This window comes from Sminthopsis crassicaudata, chromosome 6 (assembly GCF_048593235.1).
Source record: "Sminthopsis crassicaudata isolate SCR6 chromosome 6, ASM4859323v1, whole genome shotgun sequence".
Classification (NCBI taxonomy): domain Eukaryota; kingdom Metazoa; phylum Chordata; class Mammalia; order Dasyuromorphia; family Dasyuridae; genus Sminthopsis; species Sminthopsis crassicaudata.
Genome location: NC_133622.1, coordinates 955,758 through 982,305, shown reverse-complemented (window position 1 = coordinate 982,305; position 26,548 = coordinate 955,758). Strand labels below are relative to the sequence as shown.

The following is a 26,548-nucleotide window of genomic DNA, read 5'->3' as shown; positions in this document are numbered from 1 at the left end:
CGGCGAGGAGCCCCCGCCGCCGCCGCCCCGCCCCCCCCGCCCCCCCCCGGGACCGTGCTGGGCCGGTGCGGAACTCTGCGGCGCCAGCGGGCGCGGAGCGCGGGGCCGCGGCTCCTCCCGGCCCGGCCCTCTCCCTCTCTGCGTCTGCCTGCCGGTGACAGGTCGGGGGGCTCGGGCGAAGCGGGAAGGGGAGGGGGCGACGCGGGGGAGAGGGTGGGCTTGGGCTTGGGAAGTGACGTCTGCGAGCTAGCCCCGGGCCCCCTCCCCCGCAGAGCTTCCGAGCGGCTCGGAGAGGCTCCAGGTGCCGGGGGAGGGGGCGCGGAGCGGGCAGAGGGGGCGCGGAAGGCCGGGAGGGGGGGCTGCTCCGCGCTCGCTTCCCCGGTCCCACCTTGCGGTGGCGCGGCGGAGACGCCCGGTCCCCAGAGTGTGGCTGCGGGGTGACCTTCCCGGCCGCCGCCGGGGACTCTGCGGCGGCTCGCCTTCGCCCTCTCCCCGCGGATACGGCCCCGGGCCGGCTGGCGCGCCCCTCGCCGCCGTGCCTCCTCCGCAGCTGCCGCAGTAATGTAGCGTCTTTCTGCTAGTCCTTTCTTTGCCTTCTTCCTGGCACCTGATGTGCGGGGAATGAGAAGTAGGAAGGCTGCGGGCACTTACTGTGTGGGGAAGGAGGCGAGTGGCCGCTGGGACGAGGAGCGAGCCCGGAGCGGGAGTCCGAGTCGCCTCGGAGGCCTCGGGGCTCACAGAATGACCGGCGGGCCGGGGGCAGGCAGGGAGAGAGAAGGGAGCTGTCCGTGGTAGGGAATCCGGCCGGGCCCGAGCCCCGGAGATTGGGAAAGGAGTCCCCAGCCCCGGCCGCTCCCTCTTACGGACCGGAAAGCAGGCCCGGTTATTCAGACCAAGGTCACCCGGAGCAGTGAGTTCAGGGGCGGGACTGGAACCCAGGCGTCTGAGGGCGAATGCTGGATTCAGTGGTTTAATAAGGAGCCGAACAGCTTCGCTTCCAACCAGACCCCTGCCCGGGGCTGTCGGCACGCGGGGGACTGGCTTGTTCAGGAACCGAGGCTGCTCCGTTCTCTTTCCATTGGCGCAGGGACCTTTGCTGGCTGGTTTCCTTGTAGACCAAAGGAAACAATCCGGCTTTCCTGCCACTGACGGATTCCTTCCCGAGAATCCCAGATGTGTCCAGCAAAATGCCATTCCTCGTGTGCTTTCTGCTCGGTGAACATCCAAAAACACCGCGGCGGGAGGCACTAACGGATGCAAATAGAATAGGGGGAAGTGCCAACTTGGGTTTAAAAAAAATCAGTCTTAAGAACATGGAGCAGGAAAGAACATAAAAAACTTTATATTAAACAAAAGTTCTGGAAAGTGGGCTGGATAATCCGTGTCAGATGAATCTAATATGTGATGTGGCAGCAAAATGTGAGAGGAGCCAACTGCCCCCAAAATAAAGAATAAGAGATATAAATTGGATTGCTAGTTTAGAGTGATCTAGTCTAACCGTTTTATTTCATTAAATTTATACTTGACATCAAGAAAACAATCTATTTTTCTCTCTTCCCAACCTACCCTTGATTTAAAAAAAAGAAAAAAGAAAAACTCTTGTAGCAAATAAGCAGTCAAGTAAAACAAATGCCTCCCTTGTTCTTGTCTTTAAAATGGATTTGCCTGTGGCCACCTGCATCTGTCAGGAGCTGAGGAGCAGGCTTCATCATCAGTCTTCCGGAGCCTCTTATTTAGACAAGCACACTTAGTCCCAAAGGGATTGATTGTAAGTTTACATAGGTGGTAAACCAGAGAGCTGAGATTCAGAACCAGGTCCTTGAACTCCTAATGCAAGCCTCTTTTCTTTGTACTGCACTGCTGACTTTCCCTTCTCTTCTTCTTCCCTAGTCAGATTAAATCTAATAGACTCATAATGTAAATCCAGCGAGGGCCTTGGGAGTCATGGAGTACAATCCGCTTCCTTTTTAACAGATGAGGAAACTGAGACCCAAAGAATTTCAATGGATTAGCCAAGGTCACAGAGGCAATAAATGTTGCAGTTAGACTGAACCAGCTCCTCTGCCTCTTAGTTCCATGCCCTTTTCACTATACCCCACTATCTACTTTCCCTTCCCTTCCTCTTCTCTGCTCTTCTGGATCAAATATACAGACTCATGTTCATTTCCAGTATCCATTTTTTAGAAGTATAAAAAAGGAATGGGACATGAAAAAAAAAAAAAAAAAAGGTGACCAGTGGGAAGAGATAATTCAAAGCCATGTTAAAATGACAAGGACCAATTGAAAGAATGAGCAGTTAGCCTGGAGAAGACAAGTTTTAGGAAAAAAAAATAATAATTCAAACTTCAAGAATTTGAAGGCGTACTACCTGGAAGAGTCATTAGACTTGACCTTCTTGATGCTGTAAATCAGAACTTGGAGCTGTTGGCAAAAGTCAAAAAGGTAGATTTAGCATGGAAGTTTTCTTACGAAGTTGAGCTATCTAAAACTAGAGGAGGCTGTCTCAGAGTTCCCCATTTTAAATTCAAATCTTCAATGGGAAGCCGAAAGGCCACTTGTTGGGGATGTAATATTGGGAATTAAATTTTTATTCAAGAATGGAAAGGACCCAGGACTTAGTCAAATGATCTGAATTTGAGTCTTCAATCTGCCACTTACTATTCCTGGATTTGCTCTTGGATTTGCTCTTGGGGGGGGGGGATTTTTTCATCTTATAATGAAGACATTGGACTGGGTGATGTGATTTAGAACATGGAGAGATGCTCCATATAGTTCTTTAGATTAAAAAACCAAGTCTTCCAAAAGTTAAAATGATTTTCTCAAGTTCATACTGGCATAAATGGTAGAGGTATAATTTGAATTCAGGATTGCCAGTGCCAAACCCAGGATTCTTCCAAATATACACTTTGTCTCTATTGCTGCTTCTGGCTCTAGAGCCTCTTGCCCTTTTATAATAGCTTGCTTGAGTGATTGTTTTTAATCCGGAAGCCATATGAGATAGCATCTAGTGTCAGTTTTATGTTCAGACGTGAAATAAGATCACTTTGTGAGATTTAAAGCAAACCACAAAAAGGCAATAAAATGAAGAAGCAAAACTACCACTGTGTGGTAGCAAATAAAATGAAATTACGTTTTTATACTTAATAATGATAATGTGGATTCACAAACTCTTTTATACAAAAGCTATTTGTAGTTCTCTGTTAAATGTGAGTTGCCTTTTCACTTTTCTTTCTACACCTTCAGCAGAACACTAAAAACATCCAACTACAATTAAAAATCTCCCAAGCTAAGATTTCTTTCAAAGTGATAATCATCCTTGAAGAGTGATGGTATGAATGCATAGTTAATCTGTATATTGAGAAATCTGGCTTTTCCATTTGCAAATAAATATAATCAAACACATTGATCATCATGACAGTTTAGTTCTCATTGACCAGCAGTTTCTAGTTTAAAAAATGTTTATTGTTATTTGTTGGTAAATAGTGCAACTTCAATGACCTTTTGTTTTGTTTTTAGAACAACATGACCTCCTGTAGGAGAGGGAGGTTGGTCTAGTGCCGGGTTCTCAAACTATGGCCTGAGGGCCTAATGTGGCCTGCTGAGGACGTTATGTGGCCTGCTGGATTTTGGCAAATGGGGCTGAAGGGCAGACACAGAGTGTGGGCTTTTGTTTTTACTATAGTCCGGCCCTCCCACAGTCGGAGGGACAGTGAACTGGCCCCCTATTTTAAAAGTTTGAGGACCACTGGGGTGGATTGATAGCCAGTTTTTGAAGGCTGGATGACTTGGGTTCGATTGCCACTTCTGACATAAATTAACTTTTCAGTTGGAACAAAGTCACTTTCCAGTCCTTAAGAAACACTCTGAGACTGAGTTCTAAAAGACTTGCTGATCTCTCTTGTAATGGGAAGTTTTATGGTACAGTTGTGGAATCAGAAGATCAGAATTCAAATGCATGAATTACTATCTGTTAGCTCTAGGCAAATCATATAACTTCCCAGGGCCTCAATTTCCCCCAAGCTGGATTAAACTGCTTCTGGGGTCTCTCTACTCCCTGATGAAAGCACAATTTCATATCAAAATAAACATTAAAACCAAAATATGTAAAACAAAAATGTTTCCCCTACAAAAAGATGTTAAATCCAGATTTCTTGAAGTATAATATTTTGTTTTAAGAGAATAGGGTCAAGCATTCTTTTTTTTTTACTGTAATTATTTGGGTCTTTTATGTCACAATTATTTCTCTATATAATCATCACTTTCATGCCCTTTCCCAAATCCTCCATTTAAAAACGAAAAATAATCAAGTGAAATCATGAATCAGGCTTTTCCCAGCACTTTAGAAGCAGTACCTAGGTGGCAGAGTGGATGGTAGGTTAGATTTAGTCTTCAGAAGGCTTGACTTGGTCCAGAGAGTGGTCCGACACTTACACGCTCAACAGATTGCCTTTCAGCCATAGTTCCCCATCTGTAAAATAAGGATACTGATAGTACTTGACTTATACACTTGTCCTGAGGATCTAAGAAGAGAGCTCATGTAAAACACTTTACAACTATGAAAGCAGTCCAGCAATATGAGATGACATCTCTGTGGTCATCTCCCACTAATAGAAGTGTCAGCCATCCCATAGCCTCTGGAGCTGCTATAGTCAGAAAAAACGATGAACTCCCTGGGGGTCAGTCTGCTGAAATTAAGGACACATGCCCCCCAAGATGACTGCCCCACCTTTTAAGAATAGGGATCATCTTCCCAAGCCAACAGTACACAGGCAGTGAGACATTAGTGGGGTGGGTCTGAGAATGCTTAAGTCAACCTTTCTCAAAACATATCAGATCGAGGTGTTTATTTTTTTGTGGTTTTGTGTGTGTGTGTGTGTGTGTGTGTGTGTGTGTGTGTGTGTGTGTGTGTTTAACAGATGGTTTATTTTTTAAACTGCTCCTTGGGGCAAAAGGTAATCTCACAAAGGCTGCATTTTCTCCATCAGCCATCTAGCCATTCTTGCCTTGTGGGGCACGTTGCATTTAAACAAAATGAAACCATCATTCTCTTTTATGCTCTTGACATAAATTGTTGCTTACTTGCAGGCAAGTAGCTCTTTACAACAGTGTGGGGACAGGACGAAGGAAGTGTATTGGACATATTTTATGGATTGGGGCAGTTCATGATAAGTACCTTGATTACATTATCTCTTCGTGTACATCTTAGAAGAGGCATAAATGACTCTTAAGGCATTGTCTGTGGTATGTTATGTATTGCTTCACATGCACATAAATGCATTATGGTTATGTGTCTGTATGTATACCATAAGTATGTGTATGTGTGTCCATTTTATATAATGTGTTTTGTGTGTGTTGAGGGGGTGGTAGAGCTAATTCCACAGACATCCTCCCCTGATGCTTCATCACTGAGTGACAGTGACCTTGAATTTTCAAAAGGTATGTCAACAAAATACAACTCTTACTAAGGGGTGTGTGTGTGTGTGTGTGTGTGTGTGTGTGTATCCTGAAAACAGAGGCTCATCACCAAAAGATTGACCATGGATGCTTTTATCTTTAGCCACAGAAACTAATGAAGACACAGAAGGATTCTGATCCACTTTTGTTGGAGAAAAGATTCATGGCGATGAAATCATGGTTCTTTTAACATATTGCTAGAAGGGAATCACTAGCTACTGAGAAATAGAAAAGCTTAAGCCTGATTAGGACATCCCTTGTTATTTTGCTATCGCCCTCTTTCGCCCTGCTCCACCAGCATTAGAGAGTTCACCAACAGAAGTCCACTTTGAGATCCACTGTCAGAGACTCGCTACTCTCTATGTGCATCATGTTTACTACAAGAAAGATTATTCATGAAGAGACAAGACAATGAGGTGCCAAAGGCAAAAGTGAATGTTTGTTGAAAATTTGGTCACTGATGATAAAGCTGGTCATTATTCTTTAGCCATTAACCATGGCCCATACCTCACATGAATTCATTTCAGCGCACCTATATGCTAAGAGCTGAGGGTCACTGGGGAAGCCGCAGCCCCATGTAACAAGGAAACATGACAGTGGGTCTGGGCCCAGCCGGATCTACAGGAGAGAAAAACCATTGTGAGAGGTGTGTCGGAATGGTCCTTCCATGCTGTGCATTTATTTATTGAGTCCTTATTCATGGGGTAAAAATAATTGTGTTACATATGATGAAATTTTGCTTTATAGATTTTAGCAGAAATTCACATCCAGAGCAGTGATCTCCAAGGCAAGGTTTAGAAATGGTATCTCTTGTGTGTTACTGTCCACTGGAGATTCACTGAAACCCAGGCACATTGATTTATTACAAAAATCAATCATTATGTGCCACAGAGAGTCAAAATGTGCATTCATTTTTGGTAAATCATACTCAAAATGGGTGTTCTCCACCCCTACCCTCTGCCACATACAATCTCATGGGGTTCACTAGACAGCTACTTATCCAGCATTCCTGGACAGAATGGAGAAATGGGAGATACAACCTAATGAAAGAGATTAACAATAAATTCTGATTTCCTTCCCTGACTCCCTACTTCAGGGGGGAAACCCCACTGTTTTTAGTTTGTTTTTTTTTAATTAAAGGAAATTAACTAAAATGTCCTACCAATATCTAGGTTGTATTGTCTGATTAGCAGAGACACTTTTTGCTATTTCCTCTTTTTATTAATTTCGTACAGTGCCCTGCCTAGCATCATGGAGGCACTTACTGAAAGCTATTCTACCATTTTCAAATACATAGGAAAACTGCTTTAGCAGAGTGGATTTTAATAGTGATGAGACTTCACAAAGCTCAGAAGCCCTCATCTCCTCTTCCTCCCTTCATCATCATCAACCATCTACGTCCTCATCATTGTCTGGTTCTTTGATCCTGTTGATGTATGAATAACATGATGATAAAATACAGCTATTAAAATCCTCTATCCTTCTGTGAGCTTTATCACAACGCATTTTACGTCAGATTCCTGTTGGCTCAGTATCTTTATGGACTTTCTTCCACGTTGTTTGGAAGGAGCACCACGTTCTTATAAAAGGACATTCCTGGGGAGGAGAGAATACCACTTGTAACTTCTGGGAAACAGCATTAGGGCAGCTGAGAATCCTAATTGAGTTGATTTATGAACAGAAAATTGCCACTCAACCAGGTTTTCGCCCCTCCTTGAGACTGCCTGCAGTCTTTTGTTGATGTATTTTTTAGGACCTGGATACGTATGGAGTGAATATAAACTGTTTTTAAAGCCATAATGCCCAGCTCCAATCACTAATTCACAGTACAAGTGGATCTAGTTCGGGGGCAGTTTGTACTTTGCACAATCAAATGTGTCCTCATAAGCTTGAGGAATTCACTGGGAATAGAAAGGCTCAGCGAAAAACGTCCCTGCAGCCTTCCCATATCCCTTTGTCTCAGTAACTATGGTTTCTGTGCAAGGTAAAAGCATACATACAGAAGGAGGGGGGAGGTTTTTTTTTCCCCTTTTTATTTTGGTGAACAAAGAGACTATATAAAATTATAAGCTGAGGATAACAATAAAGTTTATTTATTTAAAATAATATTTGAAAGGCTTAGACCAACACATTGATTTTGGTTTCTGATTTATGAGCTTAAAAAATTATTCATATAATAAAGAAGAAAAGGTATTGTTCTTTCCTCTTCTACAAGAGAAACAAATTGGGCTAGAAACTCTAAGATTCCCTTCTAGTTCTAAATCCCATCATCCCCAAATAGTTTGTGTTCCCCCATGCAATGTTTATTATAATTAGTCTGTGTTTTTTAGCATGTTGATTGCTCTGATACCTAACCTGCGATCATTTCCAATTCCTTCTTCTAATAGTTTTACTTATTAAAAATTTTTTTCTTTCTTAGAGTATAGAATTCATGGGGCAGAGGGCCCTATCTAATCTATATATAATCTGAGTACTTTAAGTGCTTTGCAGAAAAAAAAAAAAGGAGCTTGCATCAGAAAGGAGAAGATAGGAGAGATGGAGTAGGACAAAGGTAGATCCAGTTAAAGCTTTAACAATGTCTTTAACCATAGTAGACAACATCTGCTTTTCATTTTGTGCTACATTACTCTGATTCTTCATCTCTAAAATGATGGGGTCTGGCCAGATGATTTCTAATGTTCCTTCCAGCTCAAAATCCCCTGAACATAGGAGTTCCTTCAAAGAGAAATTGCCAAATGCATATGTACTCTGAATTTCAAAGGCCTTAGTAACTTTGAGCTTTTCATCCACACTACCAGGACACTATCCAGGGTCCTGAACACCTTTGACTGAGGTTCTCTCTGATCCACTAAACCAGAACCTTCTGATGTTTTATGAGATTCACTGCTTGTGTAGGCCTTTAGCTTTATTCATCTGAGGAGGAAGCATGATGTAGGGAAAAGAGCAATAGATCAGAAGATTTGGGTTCACTTGATGCCTTTGTCACTTCCTTACTTCCCTTGTGACCTCAGACAAGTTACATACTCATTCTGGGTCTGATATTCCTTATCTCTCAAATAATGGAGGATGCACTCAATCCCCTACATCCACTGCACTGAGTACAAACAAACATGAGACTCAAGGTCTGATTGTAGAGATCCTATACGACAATAAATCTACCCAAGTGTCTTTAGGCTGACTCTGAAAGCATCATCAGACACTGAATCTGTCCAGTCATATGAAGGGAAGGAGGAAAGAGGTAAGAATTGGACAGAGAAGACATACCATATATAGCATTCAAAGCCACAAGCCAGATAGAAACAGAGCATTGGATCTGAGGAACAGAGGATTAGCCCTAACAGAAAAGGAAATGAAAAAAACAGCCAAAGCTAGTTATCTCCCCATAGGCGTTATTCAAGACAAAAATCCGAACCCAGCCAATCTCCTTGTCCATAATTTGAAGAGGCTAGATTCATTTCTAATGTTCTGTGTGAAAAGATTTGTTTTTCTTTCTAATCATTTTAGAAGTTCATGCTACTAATCTATATTCTCTGGCAAGTCCATAGTATTGTGTTTCATTTGTTATATTGGTTCATTTTCCCTCACATTATACCTTGAATATGTCCTGATATTTTTTTCACATTTTATTCTTTTGTCTTTCTCAGGCTTTATTCTTCATTTTCTCTGAATGATCCTTTCTCCTAGTTAATCTGCTTATTGGGTTGTAGTTGTTGTTAATGTCAGGTCTCTGATGGTCTTTTAACTTTTCTCTTTCATTAACATTTGGGAAGCTCACTAGGTAGCTCAGCCTTGAGAAAATCTATGCAAGAGTAGAAAAGAGAAGAATTTGAAATGGGGGAGGATTTCTAAATATTAATCATAGGGAATTCATAATAAAAGATGAAAAATCAGACTATCAAAGAGAGATAAATAAAAACTCAGTTCCCACACAGCTTAACCAAGAGAGACTATCAGAAAGGCAAAATGGAGAATGAATACAACTTCAAAGGAAAAAAAAAACATTGAACAAATAGTACAATATGAAGGGAAATGAATGGATATGACCTCATGCAAAAGTGAATCCTATGAACTACACACAGATCATGGGACAATGCAAGAAAGCTCAGAATCAGAATTGGGTTTTTTTTTAATAAGTAAAACTATTAGGAGAAGGAATTGGAAATGATCGCAGGTTTGGTATCAGGGCAAGCAATACAAAATTCAAAAATACAAATAACAGAATGGTAAAATTTGAATGTATAATGGAGAATCGTTCCAAAGAAGTGGAAGCTCAGAGAGAAAATAAGAGATCTGAAACACAAAAATACTAAAGTGGAGGGAAATTTGACAGAAGAGAGGCAAAAAATAACAATAGCTTTAGGATCACAGATTTCTCAGAGGAATGTGACAATAAAAAGAAACTGGATATCATAACTCAGAAGATAATATAAGAATTCTATGCTAGACTTCTGAATACAAAATATTGATTTTGAGATTATTAATAGAACACTATCACTAAAGCCAACAACAACATGCTTTACATTCAAAGATTTAGTTATTTCAGTAACAAATTTCATAAGTAAAAAAGAAAAATACTTAAAAATATGAAGGATGAGTAATTCAAATCACACAAGATTATGTCACATATACACAAACAAACACAAAACAATGGAGAGAATGGAATAGTATATTCTAAAAAGGGGGAGGGAAAAGCTCCATTGCAAAAATAACACATTTCACAAATTTGATTTTAATGATCAGTTTTTAAAAAATAAGAAATTTGCCAAAGTAAAACTAAGCATTTCTACAAAAAAAAAAAAAAAAAAAGACAAAGAACAGCAACAATAACAAAAACCAGACATTAGCAGACTTTTAACTTCCAAATACATTAAACAACAGTAGTACAAGAAAAAAATAAACATAAATATCAGGAAAAAATAAAAACCATTATCTTGTGCATAAATTATTTTCTAAAAGAAAAAATTAATCTGGATTAAAAGAAAGAATAGAGTATCAAGGTTTAAAAGGGATGTAAAGGACTAAGAATGTAAGATGATGTTAGAATCAGGAATAAACAAGGGGAAATAATTTATATAAACTGACATAGATTAAATCTCCTCAGTTAAGTAGAATTCATGGGAAGAGATAACAGAATGGGAAGTTGTGTTACTGGGATATAGAAGAAAAACAAACAAACAAACAAAAGGAACAATGATATACTAAGTCCATAGGTAAACAGGAAAAGAATAATTCCTATGATTTCTCAATAAAGTAGAGAAGTGCTAAACTAGAATAGGAGCAATAAAAAGGAGCTACTGAGATAGTGGCAACCGAGAAGGTCATCTTATCCCAATAGAGAACAGAAACTTTTCCACTGTGGAACAACATTCCCATGAGAGAAGAGCTATAGTCTACAGTAAGAGACCTTATGATGGATTTCATCTGGGATAAATGTTTTCACTAGAAGGCTATGAGACGGGACCTCCACTCCATCACATTCCATGCTCAGAAGAAAGTATGTGGAAGTTCCCAAGAGTAAAAAGTACCAAAATAGCAGAAAGGGTATTCAATCATAAGTAGAGTAAATTATCTTGTGAATGGAGAGCAATCATGGGAATGGCAAAGAGGAAAAATAGTTCACAATGTTTAGAAGGCAAAGGGACTTTTCTGCACAACACTGCTTTCAGCTGCCCATTGCTCATCTCATGGGTTGATATTCTTGAGATTTACACACAAGTGGAAAAATGGAAGACAGGCTGAGATATCCAAAGGTAATAGTACAAAATTTTCACAAAAGTGGAATTTGCACAGAGGGAGCAGGTGACTTTCAAACATTTACTTTCATAAGCAACACAGAATAAAGAAGAAACAATTAAGAGTATAGCCTATTAATCAGAAAATGAAATTCAGATTATGTTTAAAGGGAAAAGAAATGAGGGAACAAAGCAAAGGAAAATTTGTTGAAAAAAGGCATAGTAAAAGAGAGTTATTAAAAAATGAAGGGGAGAAAAGCTATTAGACTCTAATTTTCTTAACTTGGTGACAAAGTGAATGAATGAAGGAAAAGGAAAAAATAAAAGAAAGAATAAGAGGAAATAGATATAAATTAATTAGAACAATTTAAAATAGGGCAAGCAAATGGGGCAGTTGAAAGCCTGTAGAATATAGCATCAAAATAAAGTAAGTAACATAATACACATTAATTATAGGGAATAACATACTAGCTTAAAAGAGTTAATGGGATAAAAACTGATGAAAATAGGTAGAAGAGAACACAATCTTAGCAATCACAATATTAAACAAGAATAAACTGAATAATTCAATAAAATGAAAATAGTGAATAAATAGGAAAATGAAATACAGTTTATCTAAAAATATATCATAATAGACATACCTTTAAAAAATAAACTTAAATACACTATGGAAATAAGAAGTTGGAGCAAAAAATTACTATACACCATGTATATCCCCCAAAATGGGAATTAAAATCCTAATATTAGACAAATAAAAAACAAAATGTGCAAAATCAAGAGAGATGAATATGGAAATTGTATTCTTTTTGAAGTAATTACAGAAAATGAAACAACAGCAATGCTAACTAAATACATATTTACTAAATGAAAAGCATTTTAGTTTATAAAAGAAAATTTAACTGAATTGCAAAAACAAAGTGATTGTAGGAAAACTTAATGTTCCCCTCTCAGAGCTTGTCATACCTAACAGAAAGACAAAATCTATCTATGTCTATGATGAGCAATTCTTGCATTTCTACAGGAGAGAGAAGTGTGTGATGCCATTAAATGTTCCCAGAATATCTTAGATTTTGACAGATGATCAAAAATCTAACTTTTTACCTAATTTTAAAGAATCTATTCAGAAAATCATAGAAATTAAAGCTGGAAAATACCATAGAGATCATCTAGTCCAACTCCCCCATTTGTATGGAGGTAGAAATGTAAGTGGGTTTATGGACTGAAAGACATACTGAGAGATTGTGGTTGAGCTAATATTTGAGCCCCCATTTTCTGACTCCCAATTCATTAATACTTCCAGTTCTAACTCATGCCACCATATTACCCTTAAAATTGTGTTAAGCCAGAGCAGATTACAATGGATTTCTTGTACGCTGAAAAGAATTTCAGAAAAGAAAATGTGAGTGGCCTAAAGGCGAGAAAAAGAAACCATCCAAAGGATTTTTCTGTCCCTTGATCACCTTCAACAGGGTAAGATCAAAATGATCAGGGCGTTTCCATTCATTTCAACTTATTAAGTATCCACTATTTTCAAGCCTAAATTCTGTGTTGTTGCTGTTCACCTTCATTCTCCAAGAGAACCATAACTTCAGGAAGGTAACCGTGACTTGCAAGTGAATTGGATTTAAGTGTGGATGCCTGTGTACTCTCTCCTCTTTAGAGACTCCAATTCCCTTTTTAGGGTTTTTGATATAAGCCTTTATAAGTGTTTTCTGTGAGTTTTTCAGGTTCTGGTGATAACCTAGGAGGAGGTTTAAGAAAGTTCTGTGAGTGGATTTAGCAGCAAACAAAAAAGGAATCCCTACTCTTACAAGCTTACAGTCTAGTAGGGAAGATAAGATATATAGATTAAAAACCACTTTCAAACTAATTTGTAGTTTGTGCAAAAAAGCACAGAGACAATTAGCATTTACATCAAGAAAAGAGCACCGTTGGTCATAAATTGGGGAATCTTCATGGTGGTGGCGACATAAGAGTAGGTCTTGAAGGAGGGATAGGATTTTAGTAGATGAAGTGGAAAGAGGAGTGGGAAACTCAGACATGAGAAATAATAGTGGTAAAGGCATAGAGAGATCAAGGAAGTAAATTGAACTTGTTTTCAAGTTCCTAATTAACTTTCTTTGCCATTCTCAGTTATGTAATAGTAGCAATATTAAAAAGATAACAAACTTTGAATGACATCCCACAATTCCAAAGGACTCAAGAGGAAACATTCTGTCTGTCTGCCAGGAAAGAGGTAGTGGACTAAGAGTTCAAAACGAATCATATTACTTTTTCTTTTTTTTTCTTTTTTTGCTGAGGCATTTGGGGTAAAGTGACTTTCCAGGGTAGGAAGTATTGTGTCTGAGGTCACATTTGAACTCAGATCTCTTGGATTTCAGGGCTAGTACTCTATCCACTGCACCAATGAGCTGCCCCTTTTTCTTTTTCTTGCATTTTAAACATGTCTAAGGTTGACCTTTGTTTTGCATGACTACATATTTATGGTGAATTTTGTCTTCTTATGGGATAAGGGAAGAGATAAGGGAAGAAAGAGAATTTGGAACTATAGGAAAAAAGAATTTTTAAAATTGTACCTGAGGGGCAGCTAGGTGGTGCAGTGGATAGAGCACCAGCCCTGAATTCAGGAGGACCCGAGTTCAAATCTGGTCTCAGACACTTAACACTTCCTAGCTGTGTGACCCTGGGCAAGTCACTTAACCCCAGCCTCAGAAAAGAAAAAATAAAACAAAATAAAAAAGTAAAATAAAATAAAATTGTACCTGGAAAAAACTATTCTTATTGAGATTTTTACCACAAAGTTTTACCACAAAAAAAGTTATTCCTTCCATTTGTTGGTTATTTGGAAAAATAGTAACCATCAACTCCATTTTTATTCTATCCAAGTTAAATTAATTTTCACATATATTGCAATGTCATCCATAATCAATAGGGAACATTATTTTATAACTGAAAATCATGATTTAAAAAAAATCATAACAGCTATGCACTGTTTTCAAATGAGAAAAGGATTGACTTTAAGACTAAATGCTCTGATTTGTCTTTTTATTGAAATTGCAAAGCTCAACTTCCTCAAGAAGAAAATTTGGTAAGAGATACCCCTCCCCAGGGATCCAATAATATGTAGAAAGAAGTATAAAATTTGGAGTCATAGGAGTGGGAATAGCATCCCAGATCTGCCAGGAACTTCTTATTTGGCACATAGTAGGCACTTAATAAAGTTTGAATGTTTGACAAGTCATTCACTCTCCTTAGTCCTCAAATTTCTCCTCTGTAATACAAGAACCATCTAAGGAAAAGAACCAGATACTCTCTGAGGTTCCTTTCAACTCTAAAAATCACTAGTCTTAGTTAAAGGAAACCTAAAGCAAAAATACTAGGACTTTACCTTTCTCAGAATCTCTGGAGAGTGCCGAGGGTCTCTTGTCCTGGAGGAGAGGGGTGGGTGGGTGGCACCTGCTGAGATGGAAAGATGGGGGTGCCGGCTGCGTTTGGGGCCACTGGGATGAGGCTTCAGGTTGGGCTCTGGCTATTTAAAGAGGGCTGAGGCACTCGGCTCATTCTCACTCCATGACTGAACTGCCTCTTTTTCTGGTCCTTCATGTCTTTGATGATGGCTGTTAAGCTGCTTCTCATGCATGAAGCCATTCCTGGCAAGATATTGCAGCCTGTGAGCCCCAACTTCCCACTCCCCTTAGTTGCTAGTGATTCTGCCTCCCAAGGTACCATCTAGTGTATGATATGCAGCCGCAGCATTTCCTTGTTGTTTTTTGTTTTGTTTTGTTTTACAAATGGGGATTTCATCAATGCAAGGAACTCTTGGAGAGCTCCTCATCCTAAGCTGATGGGCACTTTTTACATAGACATTAAGTTATTGCTTCTGGACCCAGAAGGAGGTCAAGACTGGGGCATTTCACCACATCCCTTTCTCAAAGGGATCCCATTGAGCTCTGTATCCCAGCAGCTAGATGCATCATGCTCAGTCTTGGGGAAGTACGAACTCCAAAGAATGGAATTGGATCATCTTCCTCAGTCCACGACCCTTTGCATCCACATCTCTGGAAAAAGTGCTTAAAACTTCTGTGTAGCATCTTCCCAAAGAAGGAAATAGAAAGGTCCTAGAGGTGCATATTACATAGAGGATTGCCATTGATTTCCTCTGTACAAAAAAATATCTGATGACCCCTCATCTCGTCAGGTTTAACAAAAGGCTGCAGGAGCATAGTGGCTTTTATGCTCTCCTAGAAGGCTGCTCCTTAAGTCATTAATAAAAATAAGAAAAAAGATGAGATGGTAATTCAAAGTTCATTGCCATGGAAGATCTGCTTTCTGAATTTGACCATGGTTTTAACTTTCTGTATTAATTTCTTATTTTATTCATAGAGAAATCAAATATTTTCTCTAGTGTGTTATATAAAGAGACTTTGCAAGCATTGAGGCTAAAATGCATTTAAGGTAAAATAAGTGTGGCTGCTGTGAGTTTGTATGACTTGAAGTAGCATCATAGCTTGGCTAATTGGGGTTGCCATCTGCTTCAAGCAAAGGGCATCTTCCCTTTTTTAGGACTGTTGTGAAAGGGAACCAATTTTCAGAATCTATGACTTTTGGATTGCTTGTTCTGAATGTTTTTGATGACTTGGAAGGCTAAAATTAAATGTAGTTATAAATCTGTCATCTAAATTTCATTAATTTTCCTTAAAATGAACTTAAATTTCAGATTTAAACTCTATAAACATTACTTTCTATCTATAACACATTTGATAATATAATCTATGATCTCACAGAAATGGGATTTTCCAGTTGGAAAAGATGCTTGGGCTCACCTCTGCTTTTTCAACTCAACACTCAGTCATTCTCTTTTCCTTTATTCCCGGTGGGTTATGGATGTGCACTTGTGAGCTGGATCCACAGGACATCCTGGTTCAACTCAATTCAACCTTTATTAAGCATCTTCGGTCAACAGAGTGCTGTGGACATACAGAGACAGATAAAATGGTGGCTGCCCCCAAGAGGCTTACGTTCTACTGCCGAGGGAAGGGAGGGGAGAGAGGGGAGAACTTAAAGGAAGCTTGGCATATGTCATATGTACAAATAGCAAATCCTCGGTAATTTGAGAAGAGAAAGAAGTGCACCAGATTCTAAGGTCCCTTCCAGCTCTGACATTCTATGATCTACGTACACAGGATCAAAGGATTCAGAACTGGATAGAATCTTAGGGAGAGCATCTGAGAAGCAGAGGAGTGAAGGCATCTACTCAGGATGATTCGGGCTAGTAAGTGGCAGTGCCTGGATTCAAACTCACCACCACTCTATCGGTTGCTTTTACCATGCTGCAGGTTCCTCTTAGTGCTACTTTCTGTTGTTCTGTATTCTAAATTCCGCTTTGAGTTTCTGTTTCAATCCTATTGTGACTAATAATTATTCCTATCATAATGGTACCTTGGAGCACATTTGGGAGTTACAGTTGCAAAATATTGGATAATCCCATGATCCTGTGGGAACTCACCAATTCTAATGCCCGTTGTGGAGGGCTACTGAAGGTAAGTAGCACAGGGACAGGCTTGGAAGGTCTGAGTCCATCACCAATATACAGTTGTGTATTTTACACTTTTAGCTCCTGCAGGTCCATCCCAGAGGTAAGATAAGTCATGTACCTTGGGCCACAAGGTCTTCAGGTCTCTTGCTTCCCCACAAGGGACCCTGCACAAGACTGTTCCAGGATAATTCATGAGGGTACTCTTAGGATGTCCAAAGGCCATGATGGAAAATGCCATCCACCTGCAGAGAGAGAAAGGATAAATCCTGAGAGCAGACTTAAGCAGACTTTTCTTTCTTTTCTTTTCTTTTGCAGAATGGCTAATACAGAAACATATTTTTTATTTCATTTGTATAATATCATATTGCTTTTCTTCTCAAGGGGGCAGGGAAGGGTAGGAGGCAAAGAATCTGGAAGTCAAAATCTTTTCAAATGAATGCTCCAAATATTTATATGTAATTTGGAAATAGTTAATGAAATAAAACCATATATATATATATATATATATATATATATATATATATATATATATATATATATACACACACACGCACACACACATATATATATATATATATAAATTCCCATCCAGCCTTCCTTTGAAAGAAGAAGGGTAAGTTAGATTAATTCAATTGTGGGTTTAATTTTCTCCATTTCAGCACATGATATGATATGCTTCAGTACCCAAAGTGTTCTTCAGAGATAGAAACCTGAAGTTCCGATCTAACTATGTTAAATTGAATTCCCAATTTAGGACTAATGGAAATGAATTGTAGAGCTGTCGATTTCCACCTAGTTTTATGTACCCTTCATCAAATATCTCTAACCTTTCAAATCTCTTGGGTAATTAATTTTTTCTAGCAACATAGAATTCTACCTGAAACATCGATTAGCCGTTCCATCAAACAAAGCATAATCATAGGAAATTTTTTTTTAAAGACAACATTTTGATGCATGATGTTTCATTGGTTGTTTATTAATTCTGAATGGTCAAAAGCTAGGTCAGTTGTAAGTATAAAAGTTTCATGGGATAAGACATAGTTGTAGTATTTTCTCATGTTTTTTTTTTCATTATTTTTAGGAAAATTTGAAAAGGATACCGTAGCATAATCCAAGTACCAGTAATCTCAAGAGAAAGATGAAGATTGCAATTTGAACCAAGAAGGATGAGATGAAGAAATATAATTCTTTGACACACTTCAGTTAAGTTCTAAATCTTCAAAAGCATTTTACATTACTTACCTCTGTTTTGGGGAGCAATAATTTATCTTTCATATGATAACCAACTAAAAGGAAGTCCTAATAGCTTGTTTTCGGTGTATATGGTTTTCTGTGACCCTTCTCCCTTCCAAGCCAAACCCTCTACATTTTCCCTGTAAAAATGATCATAATTCTCCTCATCTGTTTCCATATAACATTAGTCTGAGCATGCAGAAGGGTTCCATTTCCAACCACAGAAACTGGAAACAAATTTGTCAGGACTGTGGGCCTGTGGAGGAATAGTAGAGAAAGAATTTGAGAGCTCTAACCCGGTTCCCTGGACTTTTCCATTTTGATATGCAGGTAATGAATGCTAGTAAGTTTCTTGTCACAGTCTTCTCACTCCCAGGATATTATGGTGATTGTGTTTTGAGCACCCACATGTGATTTTGCTTGTTTAAAATCCATTTATTATTTTACTTTTTTAAAAAACAAAGTTACTGCTTCCCAAATTGTCGCCCAACTGCCCAACTTATTTAAAAAATAAAGGCAGCTCGATTTATATTGTTTCAAAACAGGAACACCTGGCAAATCGAGTTTGTAAGATTAATATGTATATGAAAGGCAATGCCTGAATATTCTTATACAAAAGAAACATTTTAGCTATTATAAAAATGCTTAATTTCTGCAAAAAAACACAGGGAAAAGACAATCCCGTAAATACAAGATTTGTTAAGGTATACATCATTTTCCCCTTAAATTGTTGGTGGAATTCCAGTTGCCTTATAGCTTTTATACTGCTTGGGTTTGGTTATTTTCCTCTTCTGCTAAATAATAATGATAATTTTCAATTGTTTCCTATTGCCTATAGGATCCACGGTAAACTTCCTTAGACCAGTACTTGGAGGCCTCAAGGATCTAGCTCCAATGCACCTTTCTAGGCGTATTTTTCATGATACTCGTACTTCCCAGCCTTGCCCTCTCTCATCTCGGTTATTCACAAAGCTGAATCCCTGTTCCCATCCAAACGTCGCTCCTACTCTCGGAGACCTCATTTCAATCTTCTAGGCCTCTCAGTGTTCCCATCTATGAAATTAAGGTCATAGAATTTGGAGCTGGAAAGAACCTTAGAGAAGTTCCGGTCAGAATCATCAAATTTGAGAGTTGGACCTCAACAGCCTGGCAGCTGGCCCAGCCCAAACCATGCCATCGTTATCACATGCCCAGCATGTGGTCTAGAACTCGCCAAATAAAGGGAACTGGCTCCCTCAAGGCAGCCCCCGCCACTTGGAGGTCCAATTGACCTTTTTCTTGATGTCCAATGTAATTATGCTTCTTTGCACTTCTAATCCCTGCTCTCCATTCTGAGCCTGGGGCCAAACTGAACTAAGCCAATCCCTACTTTTCCCATTGGTCCCCTTACTGCTGATTGTGCTAACAGCCACACCAGAAATACATTCTCTGATATTCCTTTGCTTCACTGACCTGGTAGGGAGACAGTCTCTCCTCCTACTTCCATCTAACGGCCGGGGGGACTTTTATGAAAGCTAATAGGGTTGGAGAAAAAGGAACTTCCTGAGGAAAAGAGAGGACAGAGGATTAAGCAGGAATCCCTGCTGGACCGTGCCGAGACCACAGGGTAACTGGATGCACAGAAGCTACACAGGAGCTGAGGGAGGGGTCTCGGCAACAGTTTGAAATCAGGAAGCTTGGAGACAAACGACAAAGGTTTGTACAAGAGGAGGGACAATCACTTCTAGCTAGGAGATGGGGGTGGGGGAAATATTGATTTTTTTTTTCTTAACCTAAACATTCTAGATGTCAGTATGACATTGAGTAACTTATTCCTCTTCTGATCCTAAACCAGACAGTAGCTACCTAAGCCTTCATTATTCCTAAGAAGGATCAGTTTTCTGTAATTTTCTGTGCATTTACTGTCTTTCTCCTCAGGCTTCATTCCACCAAATCCTGGACTGGAAGAAGAGCCATTTCCCTAAAAGTCATCACCTCTTTCCAACAAAACTGCAGGCGTTGAAGGGAGGTGAGTGCTCTAACTTCGGATATCCAGAATCATTTTTGGTTTAGGGAACAGCGGTGTGAATGGTCCCAAACTTCCTTCCACACCCGCCCCTCCCCAGTACAGGCTCTAGTTTCCAGACTCACCGCCAAGGTCCACATCTACTCCTAGTTATGTTGGGCTGAATACTTCAGTGAGTCCATGGTTTCCAAGGGAGAGCCAGAGAAGAAGGAAACTCCCATGCCCCACTGCACCAGCTAATAACATCTTTCCTCCCATCTTCTGTGGGTCTTCTCTGTGTCCTTCAAGAAATCCTTCCCAGGGAAACTATCCCTATAGGCTAGAAACCTGTTTCCTGTTCTTTTCCTATTGAATGATGGTGTTGTGACCGGGTCATTTTTGGTGTGTTTTGGGGTTTTCTTGGCACAGATAAGTGTTTTGCCATTTCCATCTCCCACTCATTTTACTGATGAGGAAACTGAGGCAAACAGGCAAACTGGTCTTGGATCACAAAGACACTGAATCAGACTGGATTTGAATTCAGTTCTTCCCGTCTCCAGCAGGCACTCTACTTGCTGGACTGCCTAGCTGCCCAGGACAAATCCTCCAATTGGCTTCTAAGAAATCAAACCTGGCTCCTCCCTCCCTGGCGAGAGGTCTTCCATCTTCCTCCTCTCCATGTTCTCTGCAGGTCAGTGACATGACACTCCATCACTTACCTGCATGTCTTTTCAGGGACCGAGCCTGTCCCTGTTCCTCTCTGCCTCCTGCCTTCCCAGGCTCCCTGGCTTCCTCTCTCAGCGACAACCCCATCTGAAGAAACCTTGCCTGGGCCAGCTCCATGCTGTGGTCTTCCTTGTGGAGCAACCTCCGCTTCCTCCTGCATCTTGTTCATGCAGAAATGTTGCGGTGCTGTCTCCCCCATCAGCCTGGGAGCCCCTGGGGAGCAGGGGTTGCTTTGCTGTCATCATCACTGTTGTTTTCCCTTTCTTTGTGCCTCTAACACTTTACCCACTGCCCGGCATACTGGAGGTCCTTAAACACTCGCTGATTTGGCAACAAAGACAAAAATACAGTCAGGATAAAGTAAAATAATAAAAAACATTTTTTTCTTGTGATCCTTATTGTCTAGAACTAGCTTCTGGTAGTCATCTGGGAATGAATGGCTGCCTCTCTCTCTGCCTTTCATCACTTTTTCCTTTATCACTTATCACTCTTTCCTTCTATCCTTAACCCATGAAACAGCAAACAATAGCCCAGCTCAGTAAAATATTCCCCAGAGCATATAATGCATAGAGCTCTGCACTGGGCCTGCAAGAGAGAAGTGGCTGAGAGGCATGAACCTTAGAGGGATAATCTAAGCAATGGACTTAAAATCAAATAAATCGTTATTTTATTTAGCTAAGAAAATGACTTTTGTTGTATATAGGGCCCACCTGGTTGAACGGATTCATTAATCCTTAGGGCTCTGGGATTGATTGTGATCTCCTAAATACAGAGAAAGCCCAAGTGACGAACGACCTCCTTCCAATTTGTTTCTACCAAAATCTTAAATTACTTCACAGAGTATTGAGAAGTTCAGTGACAGAAGTAAGATTTGCATCCAGTTTACCTGATTTCAGGACTAGTTCTCTGTCTACCATGCCATCCTACCTCCCATGATATGTTTAGAAGAACAAATGCTTAGAGAATCACAGAATTTCAGACTTGAAGGGATCTAAAAATCCATTGTCACTAATCAGGAATCTCCCCTACAAACCTCAACATGTGTCTTCCATTTGAAGACCTCCATTAATGTGACGCATGACATCCCAAATGAGAATCACTTTTCATTTTTGGAGAGCTCTAGATGTTAGGAAAGCTTTCCTTACGTAGTCCTGAATGCCTTCCATAGCGCTGCTTTCTGGGAACAAGCTGAATCTTTATCCCTATTGGCATCTCTTCAAGTGCTTGGGGATCTCTTATTTCATCTCTAAGTATAACCTTCTCTGGGCTAAAGAGCTTCAATTCCTTAAAATAATCCTGCTGTGGTTTGACTTCTAGTTTTCTTGTTATCCTGGCTAAACCCTAGAAGTGGCTAGGGCCTTAGACGAATGAAATTCAAACCAATAACTTAATGGAAATCTTCATCACCTCTCTGACTAATGGGCATTTAGCCTCTGCCTTACATGTGCCTCCCGGAGAGCATTTCATTTCCGCTTTTGAAATAGAGTGTCATGGATTGGAAGGATTTCCTTTGTTTTAGCAAATTGCTTCAATATGCAGCCATGTGGGTTTTTGTGTATCTTGAAATTAGGAGAAATTAATGTTCCAGGTCTAATAGAGACTTATATCTCTACAAGTGGTAAAGGTGCCACTTGTGGGCTTGATGGGCAACAGAGGTAGGGCAACATTTCTGCAGAAAATGTTTCTGGTTTTGTTTTTGTTTTAATAACATTGGAAGCACAAGACAAGAAAAGAGCCATCAAAATAACAATTTTTAGGGTAGATTATTCTCCATGGAAAAAGACTGAGAAACAGCCATAGTTTATGAAATATCTACTGGTGTAAATTGGTAGTATCAAACTTATATAGAAGCAAGGATCACTAAATCATACATAAGGATCCCTGGGGGACTACATATTAACCTGGAAGACCCATATTAATTTTATCCATATTCCACTATAATTTAATAATCTTGTTAAGAATTTCCCACTTACAGTTTAGTCTGGCTCTGTCTGCGCTTAAATGTAGCCTGTGAGTGATGTTTTTGACCTTTGGCGTAAAGGGCACAAACTCACTTGTAGAAAAAAGACTGCTCTTAAAAATCTCTGCCATTCGATGTTGGAATGTGCAGATTTCTAAACTGTCCTAGGTGAAAAAGCCAGTCTTAGACAATTCACATTTCCGGATCAAATGAAAACCATCTACTCTTCCAAATGTGTGAACACCATTGTTTTCAGCTTTATAGTGCTTTCCAAAGCTGGTGAAATCTTGCTGTCTAATGTATCATCTCTCTCTTTTTTAGACGGGACATTAACAAACTGGAACACAACCAAAGAATAGTGACCAGGGTGATAAAGGAATGGAAATTATGCTATATGAGATCCCATAAAAGGATAGGAGGTCCAGAAGATAAAAAGCATTAAGAGACCCTAGAATCTATCTCCTATATTCCCTCTGATTTATTTGACAAATGAAGACATCGGTCCCATTATGATGGAGTTGGATGGCTCAGTAGATATAGCCAAGTTCCTGTGATCTAGAAGACTTGAATTCAAATCTAGCCTAAAACACTCACTAGCTAGGTTATACAGGGTAAATCTGTCTCAGATTCCATTTTAATTTGTCTCTCTCAGTTTCCTCAACTGTAAAATGGGATAATAACAGCACCTGAGATAACACTTGTAAAACATTTAGCACATCTGGCACATAGCAAGTGCTTCTTAAATGTTTGTCTCCTTTCTTCCCACACAGATAACATTGCTATGTGGCCTAAATTCACAGAACTAATTTGCAGCAAAGAATCAAATCTCTCTGTGTGTTCTTTAGCCTACACCATGCTGGCAATTCATAATAGTGATTGTGTCAAATCAACAAGCATTTATCAAATACTTCCTCAGAGTCAGGTACAACCCTAAGTCAAAGAAAACGGCATTGATTAGAAGAATTAGACGAGTATCCAGCATCTAGAGGGTAGACCTGCAGTCAATCAAGGCAAGTTTCCTATTGGAATGGAGATTTCTGCATATTGGCCAAGCTGCCCAGCAATGGCAGCAACTCATTTTGGTAGGTAATAAGTTTGATAGAAAAGCAGAGGAACTTGATTTGACTGTTCCAAGAGGTTCCTTTCCTCAGCCAACTGGTCCTATCTTCCATGAGCCTTGTTCTTTAACACATGAGGTCAGTCCTGTGGAGGGATCCAGCAGTATACACAGCCCTAGGAACACTGAGTTTTCCCACTCCTTTCCAATTAGGACTCTCCCAAATACCGTGCATCGCCTTGGAAGTGTTAAATAATCAGGTCCCTGGGGAAAGCGTGAATTCAGAGCAGAACTTGGCTCCCCTGAGGAAAACCTTTGCTAGCAGAGGCCCTGCTCAGCTAGCTGAATGATGATGATGATGGCATTTTATAAAGCCCTAGAGTGCCTTACAAATATTATCTCATTTTCTCCTCACAACAACCCTAGCTAATAGGCGCTATTATTATCCTCACTTTACAAATGAGAAAACTGAAGAACAGGAAGGCTTAGTCACTTGCCCAAAGTCATACTTACCAGTGAGGATCTGCATCCGGGTCTCAGGTCTTCCTGACTTCAGCCTCAGCACTCTTACCCCTTTTGTTATTGAGCTGCCTCACTTGTCCTGTTAAGTATCTGAATTCAAACCAGAAAGACCAAGTGCAAAGAGAAATTTTGGCAGAAACTGGGATGAGGGAACAGCTTGGAGATAATTTAGAAGGGACCGCATAAACATCCGATAGGGCTATTGTAAAGGAGAATTATATTTCAAGTAGATGGCCTCCGTGAGGCAACATGACACAGGGGAGAGACCACTGGTTTTGGAGTTAGAGGAGGACCCAATTTTGAATCTCAGCTCTTCTAGTCACCAACTGTATGACTTTTTTTTTCCTTTGGGGATCCATTTCCTCTTCTATAAAATGAGGATATTGAACATGATAGATTCTACAGGCCCTTCCATCACTAAATCTATGATCCTAATATCTCTTACTCTAAGATAATATTGAAATATTTAAGACAGAAGATATCGGGACAAAGAGACGACGTCAATTATAGGACACGGCAGGTTTCAGTAGATTAAGAACATAAAGAAATGTCTCCAGAACCAGTAGATATCATTTCATGGTGCACTGAACTAAAGGCTGCTACTAGGTATCTGTCATTGGATTTGTGGAGTAACCCCATTAGTTTACCTCTAGATGGAATCTACAAGATGGCAGAACCACAAAACGCAAAAAGTAAAAGCTGTTGGAATACACGGGAGCCACCTGCCAGTGACTGCTAGAGCTCCAGCCCAGAATGGATCTCCTCTTGTGAGAAGAGGATACAAGGAGACTAAGAGGCAGTTGCTGTTCTCTGACCTCTCTCTCTGACTGAGAGAAGCCATTGTGTTGCCTGACCTCCCTCCTCTTCCCTCACCCTCCCATTTATCTCATTCCCAGTCAGCAACACCTGGGGCAGCAAGGGCTGCCCCGAGACTCCCTCAGATGCTCTGATGCACAGCTGTGGAGGCTCTCGGAGAATTGACCTGTTCCTTAACACAAAGCAACCACTTTTCCCTCACCCCATGAACGAAAGCAAACTGAACTCAATCAACGAGAGGTCAATGAAGAAACTTTGGACAATGGCTGCCATGCCCACTTGCTTATAGAATTGATGTTGGGAGCAGCTCATCACTGCCATTCCAGAAAGATTATCCTTAGGAAGACCATGTTATTGACCCATTGCATGTTGTTCAAGGAAACGATGGAAATTGTGCAAACAAATCCCTCTCGGTCCCAAACATTCAGCAGCTCCCAAATATTTAACCAGCAGTGTGGTGGCCGCTACCAAAGATCACTCCACGGTGCTTGGGAGAGCCTTGGACGTCATCTCGCCCACTGCCAGCATTTTCTCCATGAAACTCTCATTCCCAGATTGATTTGACTCAACTTACACAGTGATGAAGTGACAGTCAGGAAATGAACCCAGCCATCTTGTCTCTCAAAAAGGAGCTTCCCAGAATCCTAAAGATAGCAAGGATTAGAGCTTGGATTCAGATCTGGGCCTTCTGGCTCTAAGGTGAATGAGCATTTGAAGCACATAACACAAGATTCAGATCCAGAATGGAGGATATATGATCAGGCAAACAATAAGGTTGCTTGTTAGGAAGTGCAATCCCAGCGTTGCCTAGATTTTCAGGGAGTTTCAACACCTCCATGGACCCCAGACACTTGCCTGGTTAGAAGGGAGCAGAGAAAGTGTGTATTTTGTCTATTTTTTCTTTATAATTCATAAAAATGGAAAGGGGGATGAGCCATGATTTGCCAGCCTTTGAAGCTGCCCCAGAACCTGGTATCATGGGAGGCAGACAGGCTTTCTCTGTGGATGCAGTCCAGCTTGTATCGCCAATCTCACCTACTCCTTTCCTGCAAGCCCTTTGCACCAACCTGCCCTGCGCTCCCAACCTTTGACTAGCTCTAACCAGCGTCAGTGATACAGCCTGGAAAAATGGCCTCGCCTCTGGTTTCTCTGAAGTAATACCAGCTAGCATTTGTACAGTACTTTATAAATACCTTATCCTCACAATAGCTCTGTAAGGTCGGAGATATTGTTGTTTCCATTTTACACATAAGGAAACTGAGATTCACAGAGGTTACAGATGAAAAACTAAGATGCATACAGCAAAAGAACTGATTTGCTAAAGTTTACATAAACGTCATCACTGCCAAAGCAGAAATTAACCCAAGTCCTCTGTCTCCAAATTTGGGATTTGAACCCAAGTTTCTTGATTCCAATTTCCATGTTCTTCAGAGTTTCCTACACTGCTTACCAGAATTAATCACATTTTGGTTAACTTAGAGCTCACGGGCCTCTTAGCTAGTTAATCAAAGAAACATTTATTAAGCAC

At 40.2% G+C, this 26,548-nt stretch overlaps 1 long non-coding RNA gene across 1 annotated transcript; it reads right to left on the bottom strand.

Annotated features, from left to right (window-relative positions):
* Positions 1 to 1,014: 1,014 nt before the first annotated feature.
* On the bottom strand, positions 1,015 to 26,548 carry LOC141545557 (uncharacterized). The gene is made up of 8 exons (XR_012483067.1): positions 24,196 to 26,548; positions 20,659 to 20,986; positions 16,841 to 16,964; positions 16,010 to 16,153; positions 14,575 to 15,441; positions 4,353 to 4,468; positions 2,369 to 2,421; positions 1,015 to 1,247 (listed from the first exon to the last, which is right to left on the bottom strand). It is a non-coding gene; the product is annotated as an uncharacterized LOC141545557 (long non-coding RNA).